Genomic DNA, 18,985 nt, shown 5'->3' with positions numbered 1-18,985 from the left:
CTAGATATCATTAATATAATAGAAACACAATGTACTAAAAGTGTTTTGCAACTAAAAATCACTATACATTGTATGGCTTTAAAAAGGAATGAAATGCTGCTACATGCTATAACATGGATAAACTTTGAAAACATTATGTTAAGTGAAAGAAGCCAGACACAAAAGGACAACTATTATATGATTCCACTTATATGAGGTAGTTAGAATAGGCAAATTATAAACCCAGAAAATAGAATAGAGTTAACCAGAGGTTAAGGGGAGGGGAGAAATAAGGGGTTATTGTTTAGTGAGTACAGTTTCTGTTTGGGATAACAAGAAAGGTCTTAAAATGGATAATGGTAATGGTTGCTCAACATTGTGAATGTACTTAATACCAATAAATGATACACTTAAAAATGGTTAAAAAGGTAAATTTTACATTATGGGACATTTTACCAAAATAAAAAATAAAAATATACTATAAAATAAAGTAAAAATTTACCTCATACTAGGCATACTATGAAGTTTGCATAAAATTGCACTTATTTTAGGAGCTTATATGGTTATTATCATATTTGGAGACGTGTAAAGAAAGCAACAGCTTAAGTAGTCCTCTTGAGTTCTTTCTCTCCATCTTTCCAACCTGGTGTTTTCTAGATTAATGGTTTTGTCACGCCTCTCTTTGAATACTAGCATCAGTAGGAATGCTAGCTAGTACTCGTTTACTTAAGTATCAGCTAAAAAGTTTAATGTATTTTTATGCTGGTAATTGTTTTAGAACCTGGGAGGGATGTCATTGTTTTCTTAACTTGCCAAAAGCAAATATAGTACTGTAGACAGCATTACTAGAAAGAAATAGTAACTTTGAAGTAGACATATGTCCATCCTAAGCAAACTGAATATATTTCAAAGCAGACCACACCACTCAACTGCTGGCAATGTTCTTCCACATACTTGGCAGTATACTACTCGCAGTCTGAGAACTGTTTCTTTTTTGTAAAAATGATTTTGATTGGAAAACCCTGAATAAATCCTTTGGAATGTGTAACGTTTAGAGCTCCTTCTGGGATTCCTTTTCCATGAATCAAGGTTCTTTGATTCACTATCCTCCTTGGCACTTGCTTCCTAGTCATCTCAGCAGCCTTTGTGCCAGTGCTAATGAAGAGCTCCCACTTTAGGTCCTAAAGCAGGGAGAACAATAAAAGGAGAACCTCATTTCAAGTACCAGAAATGTCTGGGCTATAAAGGACACACATATTGTCAAAGTAAGCCCAGAGTGGGGTGACATCACCAAGGTCATTCCTGGCTCCACGTCCCCCACAGGAGGAACAACTAACAATTATTTGGAAACAGGACACTATTTGAGAGAATCCTAGAACATGGAGGTGAGGCTGAAGCACCCCCGTGCACCACAGAGACCAAGACAGACTGCATTAGAAGGGTGAGAAAAGGAGCTTGACCACACTGCCCCTCCCCCAAGCCAGTGGAGCACCATGGGTGAGGTCTCCCCTGAACCTCTGGTTCCTCCAGTAGGGGAAGAGAACTGGGGGACAGCAAGCACCACCACTAGCATTGGGGTTGCGTTGTGGGAGCCACTGCTCTAATCTGCTCCACTGGGTTTGCAGGGGAATCTGCAGGGTTTGACCACTAAAAGTTGGACTGTGATGAAGGGGGAAGGGGCATGCAACAGCCAGCACATGGATTGTGACCGATGGAATTCATACCTGCAGTGCCCAAGTAGTGATCACAACTGGCACCTTTGCTTATCTACAGAGCCAGGTTGGTGGGACACTACAACCGGGGAACTCAGCAGGGTACAGATCCACCTGATACGCATCTGGCCCTTGAACCTGGTTTGCCCATACCCAGGGAAAGAGCAGAGTCACAGCCCACCCACTGTGGAGAGTGTCTTCTGGCCATCTGACCAAAAGGGCTGGCAATAAATCCTGGAAGCTATTTGGCCCAGTCGTGCTCCAGCCAAGAGGCAGGCAGCCAGAGCTCATCACTGGCTCTGGTACAAAGCAGAGCCAGTATCAGGTGTGGAGGGATCCTGTACCATGCACAGGCAGGGAGATTAATTCATATCCAAGGCTGAGAGGAGCTCCCAGCTCCTCCCAACTGGGGAGTCTGTTTGAGAAATTAAGAGTCGCCTGGAGTGGTCCCTCCTCAACCCACCCAGGCAAAGGAACTGGGACTAGCCCCATCCCATCTGCTGTGGAGAGTGTCTTCCTGGCCCATCTGACTAGAAGGATTGGTGACAACTCCTAGAAACTGTGCGGCCCAGCAGTGCTCAAGCCTAGAGAAGGGTAGACAGAGCTGATAGTCTGCAAAGCAAAGCCAGTGGCCTTGTTCAGCCACAGAACGTGGAGTGTGGATCAGCTTGAGTTAAGACAACAAAGAGCTTTACTGGCTTTAGAGCTGCTTCTCCTGCTGCACCCAGGCAGGAAATCTAATTCATAGCCCTACTCATCACTGAATACAGCCTTCAGCACGTCCAACTGGGGAACCTAACCAGAGAACATGGGAAGCTGTACAGCCCATTAAACAGCCCTAGATACAGTGGCACTTGAACAGACAGCACAGCCTGTGGCCTCCCCCTTCTGCAGGGCAAAACCAGTGCCCTCACCTGACCAGGGAATTAAGTGCACACTCTGGCCTGATTTGGGTTCCCAAACAATGAACTATACAGGCTCTGGGTCCTGTCCAGAGCCAGGTCCTATACAAGCTCTGATTCTCTGCCAGGAAACTAATTCATAGCCCCATGTACTACTACTACTGAATATAATACCCAGTTAAGTCTGGAGGAAGAGCCCAATTATTCAGATATGCAGATACCAATGTAAGGAATCAAGGATCACAAAAATTAGGCAAATAGGACACCACCAAAGGAAAGTAATAAAACTCCAATAACTGACCTTAAAAAAATGAAGATCTGGGCTTCCCTGGTGGCGCAGGGGTTGAGAGTCCGCCTGCCGATGCAGGGGATGCGGGTTCGTGCCCCGGTCCGGGAGGATCCCACATGCCGCAGAGCGGGCTGGGCCCATGAGCCATGGCTGCTGAGCCTGCACGTCCGGAGCCTGTGCTTCGCAACGGGAGAGGACACAACAGTGAGAGGCCCACGCACCGCAAAAAAAAAAAAAGAATATCTATGAACTGTCAAAGAATTCAGAATAATCCTCCTAAGGAAGTTTAGTGAACTACAAGAAAGCACAGACAGCTAAGTGAAATTAGGAAAACAATGCATGAACAAGACAAGGAGTTTGACAAGGAAATAGCAACATCAAAGAAACAGGAACACTAGATTTTAAAAATACAATAACTGAACTGAAGAATTCAATAGAAAGTTTCAAAGGTAGATTCGACCATGCAGAAGAAAGAATCAGCAAACTGGAGGACAGGACTTTAGAAATTACCCAGTGAAAGGAACAAAAAGGAAAAGAATAAAAAGAGTGAAGAAAGCCTATGGAAATTATGGGACACAATAAAGTAAACAATGTTCATGTATGGGAATTCCAGAAGAAGAAAAGAGAGAGAGAAAGGGAAAAAAAGTATATTTAAAGCAATAATGGATGAAACTTTCCCAAACCTAGGATGAGAAATGGACATCCATATCCATGAAGTCCAAACAAGCCCAAATAGGTTGAACTCAAATAGGGCTACTCTGAGACACATTGCAATTAAATCATCAAAAGTCAAAAACAAAGAAAGAATTTTAAGACCAGCAAGAGAAAAGAGAGAAGTTACATACAAGGGAACCCTGGGATAATTGGATATTCACATGTAAAAGAATGAAATTGGACCAATATCTTATACCACTCACAAAACTAACTTGAATTGGATTAAAGACTCAAATGTAAGACCTGAAACTATGCAACTGCCAGAAGAAAACATAGGAATAAAGCTCATTACATGGGTTTGGTAATGACTTTTTGGATATGACACTGAAAACACAAACGACAAAATAAAAAATAAACAAATGGAACTACATCAAACTAAAAAGCTTCTGCACAGCAAACAAAAACAAAAACAAATCAACAAAGTGATTGAAAAGACAACCTATAGAATGCGAAAAACATATTTGTAAACCATATATCTGATAAGGGTTAATATCCAAAATAAATTAAAAATTCATACAAATCAATAGCAAAAAAAAATTACCCAATTAAAAAAATGAGCAAAGGACCCAAATAGACATTCTTCCAATGAAGACACACGAAAAGCCAACAGGTACATGAAAAGATGCTCAATACCACTAGTCATTAGGGAAATGCACATTAAAACCACACTGAGATATTACCTCACACCTGTTAGAACAGTCATCCTCAAAAATGTCAAGAGATAACAAATGCTCGTGAGGATGTGGAGAAAAGGGAAGCCTTGTGCTGTTGGTGGGATTGTAGATTGGTAAAGCCAGTATGGAAAACAGTATGGAGGATCCTCAAAAATTAAGACTAGAACTACATATATCTAGCAACTCCACTTCTGGGAATATATCCAAAGAAAATGAAAACACTAACTCAAAAAGATATCTGCACCCCCATGTTCATAGCAGCATTATTTATAATAGCCAAGACATGGAAACAATCTAAGTGCCCATTGATGGACAAATGGGTAAAGAGGTTGTTTTATATATTTATAGATATATACGTATTATATGTATACACACACACACACACACTGAAATATTATTCATCTGTAAGAAAACAAAGAAATGCTACCATTTGAGACAACAGAATTGGACCTTGAAGGCTTTATGCTAAGTTAAATAAGTCAGAGAAAGAAAGGCAAACACTATATGATCTCACTTATATGTGGAACCTAAAAAAAAAGAAAACAGTCATAGAAAAGGAGATCAGACCTGTGGTTACAGGAGACAGAGGGTCAGGGGAGGGGAAATTGGAGGAAGATGGTCAAAGGTACAAGCTTCCAATTGTAAGATAAATACATACTATGGACATAATGTACAACATGATGACTACAGCTAACACTGAGGTGTGATATATAGAAAAATCGTTAAGAATAAATTCTAAGCATTCTCTTCACAGAAAAGTATTATTTGATCTCATTTATATAAATTTGTGTGTTTGTGTGAGAGAGAAGGACAGAATACAAAAATGCAAAAAGAAAAGTTGTAAAGTATGAAGCTGCTTAGGTTTATATCTCAATCTATAACAGATAACAATTTGTTTAATTTTAATAGGTACAAAAATAAATATTAAGCATAGAACAAGCAAAAAGAAAAACTGAGCCCAGCGTAGATGTCCTTAAAGCATTTGCAAAGGAGGGCTTTATTAGGTCCGCGAACACCTGCAATTACAGGCAAAATTCTATGTGTGTGTGTTGTGTATGTACTTGGGGAGTGGACGCATAGCCTTTAGTGAATTATTAAAGGGGATGTTAAGACCCAAAAGTTTAAAAAGCACTGGAAAGCCTGACCACAAAACCATTTTAAACTACTCTGATTATGTTTTTATAGTTTTCCTTCACTCGTTAACACTTCAAAGAACAGCATGTGAATGTGGAAAGAATCTCTGCCATTTAGGTAAGATCTCTGAGTCTCAGTGTAAAATTAGCATATAGTAGAAGGATGAAATTATACACCATAGATGAAAGTACCTAGCAGAGCGCTTTAAGACTAGTACTTATTTATGCAAGACATCTTCCCCTGCTTACTTGTTTTCAGTAGAATGAAAGCATACTGAAAGCTGGTACAATGTCTTCTTTAAAGTTTTCTTTTGTAATGCTTACTATGCTTTTTGATACGGATGAGCCAATATCCACTTAAGGGCATGTAAGCTCACAATAACTTTTGTTGAATATAACTGTTTGAATGTACTTTCACTATATTATTATATAGGGATTTTAAACTAAAATGTACCTGCACACACTATTTAGAGCCTAACTTGGATATTTGAGTAGGTGGATATACACCCCTGGAAAATAATAGCTAATTTCTTCACTAAAATCAAATTGCTGAACATCTACTTTGCATATACATAGCTAGGCACTGTATTATGAGTTTCAGGTAATAAAAAGTTGTTAGTCAAAGACTCTGCTCCCTAGGGTTATTTTACAACAGCAAATCATGTTCAAACTAAAGGATAGACCAAAATAGAAAGTGCCACAGGCGTTTAGACAAGGGAGAAACACATCTGAAATGAGAAGGAAGGTGGGTATGGGGAAGGGTTCATGGAAGAGGCAGTGTATGCTGTGAGCAAGGTTTCAACGTGTAGCAGGGTGAGTGAAAGGAACAAATGAAGACATATAGTCGTGATATCATGAGGCACAAACTAGAAATAAACAGCACTTGTTCTAGGCTGGTCATGAGGTAATTTAAGGGGATTAGTGAGAAACTAGATAAAGAGATATCTCTTTATGTATTACTTATTAATAATACTTTTGAACACAAGTATTTAATTAAAAAAAGAACAATATAGGGATAGGAGACTAGGAGGTACAAACTATTATTATAAAATGAGCTATAAGGATATACTGCATAGCACAGAAAATATAGCCAATATTTTATAACTATAAATGGAGTATAACCTTTAAGAATTGTGAGTCACTATATTTTACACCTGTAACTTATATAATATTACACATCAACTATACTTCAATTAAAAATGCTATTTTAGTGAATAAAACACTAAGCAGTAAAATTTTTAAAAAAGAACTTAGAAGAGAACTTAAAAATAAAGACATAAAGAGCAGGTTGAAACAGCGCAGAAATCTGGCAATTAAGAGGCCATTGATAACTTTCAAAATAGCACTTTTTCTACCTATTCTCAGTGGAGGCAAAGCCTTATGAATCCTACTATTTCTTTTTCTGTTTTTCAAAATCTCAGGATAAGTCTACTTCAATTGTAGCTAATGGCAGTAAAGCAGCACCAGAAAATGCCTTTTGTAAAGAGAGGGCAACTTTGTGAATCCTAAGTGGGTACTCAAGTCTTAAATTACTGATAACACTGACCACCCACCAGACTAAATGTTTTTTTTTACGTGATTGGAAAGCAACAGATTGATTTCAATTCTATCTTGTCATATCTACAAAAAAGTTCCTACAGTTCATTTAGCAACTAATAGAATACATCCTTCTATTTGGTATTACTCCTCCTTAACACGGGGCAATTAATTTTTCCTTTCTCTGGGAAACGTTTTTAACAAAGGAAATAGAGTCATAAATTAATTTCGGTTAGGAAATCATACAACTATTTCTACCTAGGGCTTTGAATTTAGAAACTTTCCTCAGAAATTGTTTAAATATAACGAAGTCCAAATTCAGAAATACCTTAAATTTAATTATCTTAGTTGCACTAAAATAACAAATTCTATTTTCTATCTTGTTTTCTTTCTTCCCCAGAAGGCTTCTCCAACCCTAATCCATAACTTAATGCATTCATCTCACCTATAAAATCACTGGCAGGTATGATGCCGGCTTTGGCGGCTCCAGTCGCCTAATCCTGACCCATTTCTTGCCAAAGAACTCAGTTTCTTCAGAAACCAAGTAACAGACATTTCAATTTCTAACCATCATTAGCATATTTTCATGTACTAATACTCAACATAAAAACACCTTTCAAAATTACAGAAATTTTTACTGTACTTAAGATCAATTGCACTAACCTGTATTTCATAAACCTTGGGCTACTTTCAAAAAAATGAATTATTATTTTAATATGTTTTTCACCTATTATTCAGAATAATTATTCATATAATTAAATATTTTACAATTAGGTAAGAAAGGTGGAAAATCCGATTTCGGAGGAAGATGGCGGAAGAGTAAGACGCGGAGATCACCTTCCTCCCCACAGATACATCAGAAATTCATCTACACGTGGAACAACTCCTACAGAACACCTACTGAACGCTGACAGAAGACCTCAGACCCCCAAAAGGCAAGAAACTCCCCACATACCTGGGTAGGGCAAAAGAAAAAAAGAATAAACAGAGACAATAGGATAGGGACGGGACCTGCACCAGTGGGAGGGAGCCGTGAAGGAGGAAAGGTTTCCACACACTACAAGCCCCTTCGCGGGCGGAGACTGCAGGTGGCGGAGGGGGAAAGCTTCGGAGTAGCGGAGGAGAGCACAGCAACAGGGTTGTGGAGGGCAAAGCGGAGAGATTCCGGCACAGAGGATCGGTGCCCTCAGGCACACACCAGCCCGAGAGGCTTGTCTGCTTGGCCGCCGGGGCGGGCGGGGCTGGGAGCTGAGGCTCGGGTATTGGCTTTCAGTCGGAGCGCAGGGAGTGGACTGGGGCTGGCGAAAGGACGAGAGCCTGAAGGGGTTAGTGCACCACGGCTAGCCCGGAGGGAGTCCGGGGAAAGGGTCTGGAGCTGCCGAAGAGGCAAGAGACTTTTTTCCCTTTTGTTTCCTGGTGCACGAGGAGAGGGCATTAAGAAGGCTGCTTGGGGAAGCGCCGGAGACAGGCGCGAGCCGCGGGTAAGGCGCGGACCTCGGAGACGGGCGTGAGATGCTGGGGCTACTGCCGCCGCCGCCGCCGCCGCCACCGCCGCCGGGCCTGTGTGCGAGCGCGGGTCACTGTCCGCCCCGCCTTCCGGGGGGCCTGTGCACCCCGCCACTGCCGGGGTCCCAGGATCCGGGGACGGCTTTCCCGGGAAAGCGCACGGAGCGCCACGGGCTGCTGCAACGTCACGGCGGCCTCTGCCGCCGCAGGCCCGCCCCACACTGCGCGCCCCTCCCTCCCCTCTGCCGGAGTGAGCCAGAGCCCCCGAATCAGTGGCTCCTTTAAACCCGTCCTGTCTGAGTGAAGAACGGACGCCCTCCGGCGACCTACGCGCAGAGGCGGGGCCAGGTCCAAGGCTGAGACCCGGGAGCTGTGAGAACAGAGCAGAGACAGGGAAATCTCTCTGTGCAGCCTCGGAGGCAGCGGATTAAAGCTCCACGGTCCATTTGATGTGCCCTGTGTCTGTGGAGTGCATGAATGGACAGCGAATCATCCCAAATTTAGGAAGTGGAATTTGAGGACAACATTTAAGACTTTCCCCCCTTTTCCTCTTTTTACAACGAATTATCCCAAATTAAGGAGGTGGACTTAGAGAGCAAGATTTCAGACTTCTCGCCCTTTTCCTTTTTTTACAACGAATTATCCCAAATTGAGGAGGTGGACTTGGAGAGCAAGATTTTTGATTTTTCCCCCTGCTCTCTTTTTGTGAATGTGTATGTGTAATCTTCTGTGTAAGATTCTCTCTGTATAGCTTAGCTTCCACCATATGTCCCAGGGTTCTATCGGGCCGTTTTTTTTTCAATAATTACTTTTTAATTTTAATAACGCTACTATATTTCATATTTTATTCTATTTTACTTTACCTGCTCTTTTTTTCCTACCTTCCCTTCCTCCCTCCCTCCCTCGGCTCCTCCTTTCTTTCTTTCTTTTTCTTTCCTCCCTCCCACCCTTCTTCTTTCCACTTTCTTTTTCTTTCCTTCATCCCTCTCTCCCTCCTGTCTTTCTTTCTTTCGTTCCTTCCTTCCTCCCTCCCTCCCTTCTTCCATTCACTCTTCCTTTTACTTTCATTCCTCACTCCCTCCCTCCCTCCTTTCTTTCTTTCCATCCTTCCTGCCTCCCTCCTTTCTCTCTTTCTTCCTTCCTTCCTTCCTTCCTTTCTTCCCTTCTTCCTTTCTTTCCCTCTCTCTTTCTTTCTTCTACTAATTCTTTCTTTCTACTTTTTCTCCCTGTTATTCTGAGCCGGGTGGATGAAAGGCTCTTGGTGCTGCAGCCAGGAGTCAGTGCTGTGCCTCTGAAGTGGGAGAGCCAACTTCAGGACACGGGTCCACAAGAGACCTCCCAGCTCCACATAATATCAAGCAGCAAAACTCTCCCAGAGATCTCCATCTCAACACCAGCACCCAGCTTCAGTCAACGACGAGCAAGCTACAGTGCTGGTCACCCTATGCCAAGCAACTAGCAAGGCAGGAACACAACCCCACCCATTAACAGAGAGGCTGCCTAAAAACATAATAAGGCCACAGGCACCCCAAAACACACCACCAGACGTGGACCTGTCCACCAGAAAGACAAGATCGAGCCTCAACCACCAGAACACAGGCATTAGTCCCCCCCACCAGGAAGCCTACACAACCTACTGAAACAACCTTAGCCACTGGGGACAGACACCAAAAACAACGGGAACTACGAATCTGCAGCCTGCAAAAAGGAGACCCCAAACACAGTAAGATAAGCAAAATGAGAAGACAGAAAAACACACAGCAGGTGAAGGAGCAAGATAAAAACCTACCAGACCTAACAAATGAAGAGGTAATAGGCAGTCTACCTGAAAAAGAATTCAGAATAATGATGGTAAAGCTGATCCAAGATTCTATTTCCAAGATCCATAATCTTGGAAATAGAATAGACAAAATGCAAGAAACAGTTAACAGGGACCTAGAAGAACTAAAGATGAATCAAGCATCGATTAAAAACACAATAAAAGAAATGAAAAATACTCTAGATGGGATCAATAGCAGAATAACTGAGGCAGAAGAACGGATAAGTGAGGTGGAAGATAAAATAGTGGAAATAACTGATGCAGAGCAAAATAAAGAAAAAAGAATGAAAAGAACAGAGGACAGTCTCAGAGACCTCTGGGACAACATTAAACGCACCAACATTCGAATTATAGGGGTTCCAGAAGAAGAAGAGAAAAAGAAAGGGACTGAGAAAAGATTTGAAGAGATTATAGTTGAAAACTTCCCTAATATGGGAAAGGAAATAGTGAATCAAGTCCAGGAGGCACAGAGAGTCCCATACAGAATAAATCCAAGGAGAAATACACCAAGACACATATTAATCAAACTGTCAAAAATTAAACACAAAGAAATCATATTAAAAGCAGCAAGGGAAAAGCAACAAATAACACACAAGGGAATCCCCATCAGGTTAACAGCTGATCTCTCAGCAGAAACTCTACAAGCCAGAAGGGAGTGGCAGGACATAATTAAAGTGATGAAGGAGAGAAACCTGCAACCAAGATTACTCTACCCAGCAAGGATCTCATTCAGATTTGATGGAGAAATTAAAAACTTTACAGACAAGCAAAAGCTGAGAGAGTTCAGCACCACCAAACCAGCTTTACAACAAATGCTAAAGGAACTTCTCTAGGCAAGAAACACAACAGAAGGAATATACCTACAATAACGAACCCAAAGCAATTTAGGAAATGGGATTAGGAACATACATATCAATAAATACCTTAAATGTAAATGGACTAAATGCTCCCACCAAAAGACACAGAGTGGCTGAATGGATACAAAAACAAGACCCATATATATGCTGTCTACAAGAGACCCACTTCAGACCTAGAGACACTTACAGATTGAAAGTAAGGGGATGGAAAAAGATATTCCATGCAAATGGAAATCAAAAGAAAGCTGGAGTAGCAATTCTTATATCAGACAAAATAGACTTTAAAATAAAGACTATTAGAAGAGACAAAGAAGGACACTACATAACGATAAAGGGATCGATCCAAGAAGAAGATATAACAATTGTAAATATTTATGCACCCAACACAGGAGCACCTCAATACATAAGGCAAATACTAACAGCCATAAAAGGGGAAATCGACAGTAACACAATCATAGTAGGGGACTTTAACACCCCACTTTCACCAATGGACAGATCATCCAAAAGGAAAATAAATAAGGAAACACAAGCTTGAAATGATACATTAAACAAGATGGACTTAGTTGATATTTATAGGACATTCCATCCAAAAACAACAGAATACACATTTTTCTCAAGTGCTCATGGAACATTCTCCAGGATAGATCATATCTTGGGTCACAAATCAAGCCTCGGTAAATTTAAGAAAATTGAAATTGTATCAAGTATCTTTTCAGACCACAATGCTATGAGACTAGACATCAATTACAGGAAAAGATCTGTAAAAAATACAAACACATGGAGGCTAAACAATACACTATTCAATAACGAAGTGATCACTGAAGAAATCAAAGAGGAAATAAAAAAATACCTAGAAACAAATGACAATGGAGACATGACGACCCAAAACCAGTGGGACGCAGCAAAAGCAGTTCTAAGGGGGAAGTTTATAGCAATACAATCCCACCTTAAGAAACAGGAAACATTTCGAGTAAACAACCTGACCCTGCACCTAAAGCAATTAGAGAAAGAAGAACAAAAAACCCCCAAAGTTAGCAGAAGGAAAGAAATCATAAAGATCAGATCAGAAATAAATGAAAAAGAAATGAAGGAAACGATAGCAAAGATCAACCAAACTAAAAGCTGGTTCTTTGAGAAGATAAACAAAATTGACAAACCATTAGCCAGACTCATCAAGAAAAGAAGGGAGAAGACTCAAATCAATAGAATTAGAAATGAAGAAGGAGAAGTAATAACTGACACTGCAGAAATACAAAAGATCATGAGAGATTACTACAAGCAACTCTATGCCAATAAAATGGACAACCTGGAAGAAATGGACAAATTCTTAGAAATGCACAACCTGCCAAGACTGACTCAGGAAGAAATAGAAAATATGAATAGACCAATCACAAGCACTGAAATTGAAACTGTGATTAAAAATCTTCCATCAAACAAAAGCCCAGGACCAGATGGCTTCACAGGCGAATTCTATCAAACATTTAGAGAAGAGCTAACACCCATCCTTCTCAAACTCTTCCAAACAATATCAGAGGAAGGAACACTCCCAAACTCATTCTACGAGGCCACCATCACCTTGATACCAAAACCAGGCAAGGATGTCACAAAGAAAGAAAACTACAGGCCAATATCACTGATGAACATAGATGCAAAAATCCTCAACAAAATACTAGCAAACAGAATCCAACAGCACATCAAAATGATCATACACCATGATCAAGTGGGGTTTATTCCAGGAATGCAAGGATTCTTCAATATATGCAAATCAATCAATGTGATACACCATATTAACAAGTTGAAGGAGAAAAACCATATGATCATCTCAATAGATGCAGAGAAAGCTTTCGACAAAATTCAACACCCATTTATGATAAAAACCCTGCAGAAAGTAGGCATAGAGGGAACTTTCCTCAACATAATAAAGGCCATATATGACAAACCCACAGCCAACATTGTCCTCAATGGTGAAAAACTGAAACCATTTCCACTAAGATCGGGAACAAGACCAGGCTGCCCACTCTCACCACTCTTATTCAACTTAGTTTTGGAAGTTTCAGCCACAGCAATCAGAGAAGAAAAGGAAATAAAAGGAATCGAAATTGGAAAAGAAGAAGTAAAGCTGTCACTGTTTGCAGATGACATGATACTATACATAGAGAATCCTAAAGATGCTACCGAAAAACTACTAGAGCTAATCAATGAATTTGGTAAAGTAGCAGGATACAAAATTAATGTACAGAAATCTCTGGCATTCCTGTACACTAATGATGAAAAATCTGAAAATGAAATCAAGAAAACACTCCCATTTACCACTGCAACAAAAAGAATAAAATATCTAGGAATAAACCTACCTAAGGAGACAAAAGACCTGTATGCAGAAAATTATAAGACACTGATGAAAGAAATTAAAGATGATACAAATAGATGGAGAGATATACCATGCTCCTGGATTGGAAGAATCAATATTGTGAAAATGACTCTACTACCCAAAGCAATCTACAGATTCAATGCAATCCCTATCAAACTCCCACTGGCATTTTTCACAGAACTAGAACAAAAAATTTCACAATTTTTTTGGAAAAACAAAAGACCACGAATAGCCAAAGCAATCTTGAGAACGAAAAACGGAGCTGGAGGAATCAGGCTCCCTGACTTCAGACTATACTACAAAGCTACAGTAATCAAGACAGTGTGGTACTGGCATAAAAACAGAAAGATAGATCAGTGGATCAGGATAGAAAGCCCAGAGATAAACCCACGCACATATGGCCAACTTATCTTTGATAAAGGAGTCAGGAATGTACAGTGGAGAAAGGACAGCCTCTTCAATAAGTGGTGCTGGGAAAACTGGACAGGGACATGTAAAAGTTTGAGATTAGATCATTCCCTAACACCATACACAAAAATAAGCTCAAAATGGATTAAAGACTTAAATGTAAGGCCAGAAACTATCAAACTCTTAGAGGAAAACATAGGTAGAACACTCTATGACATCAATCACAGCAAGATCCTTTTGGACCCACCTCCTAGAGAAATGGAAATAAAAACAAAGATAAACAAATGGGACCTAATGGAACTTCAAAGCTTTTGCACAGCAAAGGAAACCATAAACAAGACCAAAAGACAACCCTCAGAATGGGAGAAAATATTTGCAAATGAAGCAACTGACAAAGGATTAATCTCCGAAATTTATAAACAGCTCATGCAGCTCAATAGCAAAAAAACAAACAACCCAATCCAAAAATGGGCAGAAGACTTAAATAGGCATTTCTCCAAAGAAGATATACAGACTGCCAACAAACACATGAAAGAATGCTCAAGATCATTAATCATTAGAGAAATGCAAATCAAAACTACAATGAGATATCATCTCACACCAGTCAGAATGGCCATCATCAAGAAATCTAGAAACAATAAATGCTGGAGAGGGTGTGGAGAAAAGGGAACACTCTTGCACTGCTGGTGGGAATGTGAATTGGTACAGCCACTATGGAGAACAGTACGGAGGTTCCTCAAAAAACTAAAAATAGAAGTACCATATGAGCCAGCAATCCCACTACTAGGCATATACCCTGAGAAAACCATAATTCAAAAAGAGACATGTACCAAAATGTTCATTGCAGCTCTATTCACAATAGCCCGGAGCTGGAAACAACCTAAGTGTCCATCATCGGATGAATGGATAAAGAAGATGTGGCACATATATACAATGGAATATTACTCAGCCATAAAAAGAAACGAAACTGAGCTATTTGTAATGAGGTGGATAGACCTAGAGTCTGTCATACAGAGTGAAGTAAGTCAGAAAGAGAAAGACAAATACCGTATGCTAACACATATATACAGAATTAAAAAACAAATGTCATGAAGAACCTAGGGGTAAAACGGGAATAAAGACACAGACCTACTTGAGAATGGACTTGAGGATATGGGGAGGGGGAAGGCTAAGCTGTGACAAAGCGAAAGAGAGGCATGGACATATGTACACTACCAAACGTAAGGTAGATAGATAGAGGGAAGCAGCCGCAGAGCACAGGGAGATCAGCTCGGTGCTTTGTGACCGCCTGGAGGGGTTGGGAAGGGGAGGGTGGGAGGGAGGGAGATGCATGAGGGAAGGGATGTGGGAACAGATGTATATGTATGACTGATTCACTTTGTTATAAAGCAGAAACTAATAAAAATAAATAAATAAATAAATACATTGGGGGAAGAAAAAAAGAAAGGTGGAAAATAGTTTTGCTATTCTTGTTCTTTGTTCTCTCTTCTAGTTGGTGTGCCTGAGTCAAAATTTTAGAATATTGAAAATTTAATATTTCAAACCCAAACCACATTTAAAGATAATAATAACAACCAGCCAAAACAATATCGGTCCAGAGGTTTGCATGGTCCGGGGAACAATTCTCTGAGTGGGCCACTTGGAGTGGGATTTGCCCACCCCCCTCCACTCCTTCTGCCTCATATACTGAAGATAGAGACAAAGAAACCAACTCAAATCTTTCCAAAGTGTATTTATAAATAGAGAATTTGTAATCAGAAAAACAATAACAATATATAATAGAAGTAACATGATTTTTCAGAACCAGTATCTTGTTCTAAAGCAATATATAAAAAAGAAGGTTAGCTATAAACCCTGGACCTCTTTTTCATTGATCTCCTATTTTAATTTGTTAAAATAAAATCCATGGCCTTTTGAGTCAAACTGTCTCTTTAATTTCAGATTTAAAGATAACAAATCTCTTCTTAAATGGAATATTGGCACACAGACACCACACAGTCTGGCTTATTGCAACTGTTCTCTGTTGGTGAAGTGGCACATTTGTAATCCCCACCATAGCAATCTTCACTATTTCACAGAATATCATTCAATTGTACATCCCTAGGTGGCAACAAGAATGGGCACTTGAGCTCAGCAGCAAAGCGTTTGTGGGGAAATCCTAGGTCAGAACCCCTAAAAGGGGAGACTAACTTGAGGATGCCCAAATAACCTGAGGTTTACCTTGGCCACCTCCCCTGGCTTTCTGACTGCCTGTGGGAAAAGCCTCTCTGGAATCTCTTTTGAGGTTATTGGGGGAATCCTAGGACAAACACACTGCTTGCTTTTGCAGGAGGACTTGCCCCATACCCTACCCAGCTAGGTGTCTCACAACCTAGCTGGACTAAAAAAGCTTCAAGAAAAACGGGACAGACTGACATTTGCATTTCTACTTCCACCTATTCTTATGCACGTGGAGCAAAATATGTAGGTATAGCCCTCTTTCTCACACCCCAACAGATCCTGCTGTCCTCGAAACCCATCTGGTAGCTGCAGTGACTACAATGAAGGGAGTTATCTGAAACCATGTTGGTACTGAGTTTAAAGGATTTTTCATGCCATGCATTTTGGGGAAGGACACAGATAATAGTCCAAACATGGTATAAGGCAATGCCCTTTCTGGGTCCTTGAAAAATCAGTCACGGAACAGAGGTGGTGGACAGGAGCTGACAAGAGCTGGCTTGTTAATGAGCACAGCATCCCCGGGGTGGGGGGTGGGGGAATCCATGAAATGATTGACAAGAGAAGATGGTAAATGAAGGGAGAAGTGGGGACAAGTGCTGCTCAACCCAAGCTGAACTCCAGGAGGTAAGTTTCTCCTCTAATTGGAGATTCTTTCTAAAGGTTCAGTATTGAAGTGGGTGTTTGACGTTGAAATGTGCAGACCCATTCTAATAACTGGAAGGGGAGAAGACTGAGGAAGGCAAAAGAAGAGGGAAGATTTCCGATTACTTCTCCAGGCTGCTGACAAGAACCTGCTGCTCGCAAACCAAAAATAACCAAGCGAAGGTTGAAGGTAGCAACGTAAAAGTGCAACTCAAATTATTTTACATTCTGAATCCTCTTCAATATCTAAGCGAGTGTGGCACAGCAATGGTTGATTATCTTAAGATTACAGAGGCTGACCGCCTTCTTTGTTTGCCCACTAACACCGCTCCTCCAATAATCTCAAGCACTTGGCTGATTGATAATTCAATTCCAGTTGCTGCTCCTTTTCCCATTGCAGAAGGCGGCAGGGATATTCCCCTTCTTCCCTCTGTATTACAAACCCCATTAGTGTGGCCGAGGCTAATAATAGCCGGGCTGCTTACCTTCTCCGGAGGGATCGAATCAGCGCATGTCCCCGCGCCGGCTGCCCCGGGGCCGCAGTGCCGCCGCGCCGGGTCTGTGCTTGGTCAGTTCGGCCGGCCCCCACCCCACCTGCCAGCTGCAGCAGCTGCTCCCGCCGCTTCCGCCGCCGAGCTCCGGCCGCAGGAAGTCATCCCCCGCGCCGGGCCGGATCGCCACATTCCGCGCCAGCCGCGGGGGGAGAGGGGCCTCTTCCTGCTGCGGGGACCGGCTCCTGGAAACTGCGCTCAAAGATCGCTACCCTTCCCGGTTGTAGGGTTATTTTCTAGGAATGCTTTTACAGAAGAAGCGTCGCCGGCTGGTGGACCGAGAGAGAAGAGCCAGAGTGACTTTCTCTGCAGAGCGCCTTACCTCTGAGCGCTCCCCTGTCACTCCCGCGGCATGCACAGCTCCATTCCGCTGTGTGGGTTTTCCACCCTCTTCATCTTCCTTATCTGTATTGTTCATTTCGCTGAATTTGAGAGTGGGATTAGCTTTGAAGATATCATTCAAACACTCCGAAAATATTTTAAATTGGCGACTAGTTTTTCCAAGCCCCTGTAGCAAGCTCCACTTTCCCTCAACACACACACACACACACATACACACACACACACAGTTACTCGCACGTACACACCCAGCCAAACCACTCACAATTAGGAAAGCTGGGACCTCTCGCCCTCTTGCCTACGTAATGGAACAGGAAACTCCCAAAGGAGTGGGGAAGTAGGACCGGCTAGCAAAAGCACTCGAGGAAAGAGAGAGGGGTCGCCCCAAGATTTTGTTGCTGTTCAGTAGTGTCCTTAGTGGACAGATGTTCCCCCTCTAACCCCCTGGCCCCGCCCCAAGTGGAATGGCTGGTCTGGTGACAGCTGTAACATTTGGACACAAAGAAGCTGAAGCCACATTAACAGGTGGCTGCATCTCTTTCTTTCCCGAAGGATTTATCAGAATTGGCTTTAGGAATAATATTAGCATATACGTATATAATAAACCCTTTCCTTCTCTTTAAATTGGCACCAGCTATTAACAGGTTTCTCTCTCTCTCTCATTTTCCTCCCTCCCTCCTTCCCTTCCTCCCTCTCCTAAGCTGACCAGATCATCAGTTTCCGGACTTAAGGGGGAAAAAAAGGCCAAGGATGTGCTCTCTTTACAGCTGAACCAGGGCTTATTTTCCCGGTGTTCAGCCATTCCCAAGTAGAGAGGCTTTTTGACCCTAGGGTTCTCTGTGAGTGAACTTCTCACATTCAGCTTGCTTTTGGAATTGCCCATCACTAGGTCCAGGCCAGTTTTATCCTTGGATTTGTCCAGCAACCTAAACAGTATAATTGCACAAGGCCAAGGCAGTACTTTTAATCTAGGAAGAGTTCCCAACTCTCTGTTTAGCAGTTCCAAAATTAGGAGGTAGTGTAGCAAACAGTTTCAACAAGGCTCAGTAAGAATTCTTGACCCTAGAATGCGGGCTTTTAAAAAGCTGGAACAACCTAATTCATCTCTCTGAGTTTCACTTTCATAAAATTAGACCTCACCAAAGAGCAGGGGATTCTTAATATGTATCAAAGTGTATGTGGAATCTGGATGGGAATATTACATCTTTAATTTCACTAACCTCTAGCTGCAATTTAGTATTTAGCATGTCCTTTAAATCTAAATGCAGACAACAAACCACAATAATATTAGGAGTACCTGTGACTATATCCCCAGCAGATACCACAGACAATTTCC

The sequence above is a fragment of the Mesoplodon bidens genome, assembly GCF_964165515.1.
Source record: "Mesoplodon bidens genome assembly, contig: HAP1_SCAFFOLD_417, whole genome shotgun sequence".
Taxonomy (NCBI): Eukaryota; Metazoa; Chordata; class Mammalia; order Artiodactyla; family Ziphiidae; genus Mesoplodon; species Mesoplodon bidens.
The sequence above is the reverse complement of the archived record's forward strand: the minus strand, read 5'-3'. Positions refer to the sequence as shown.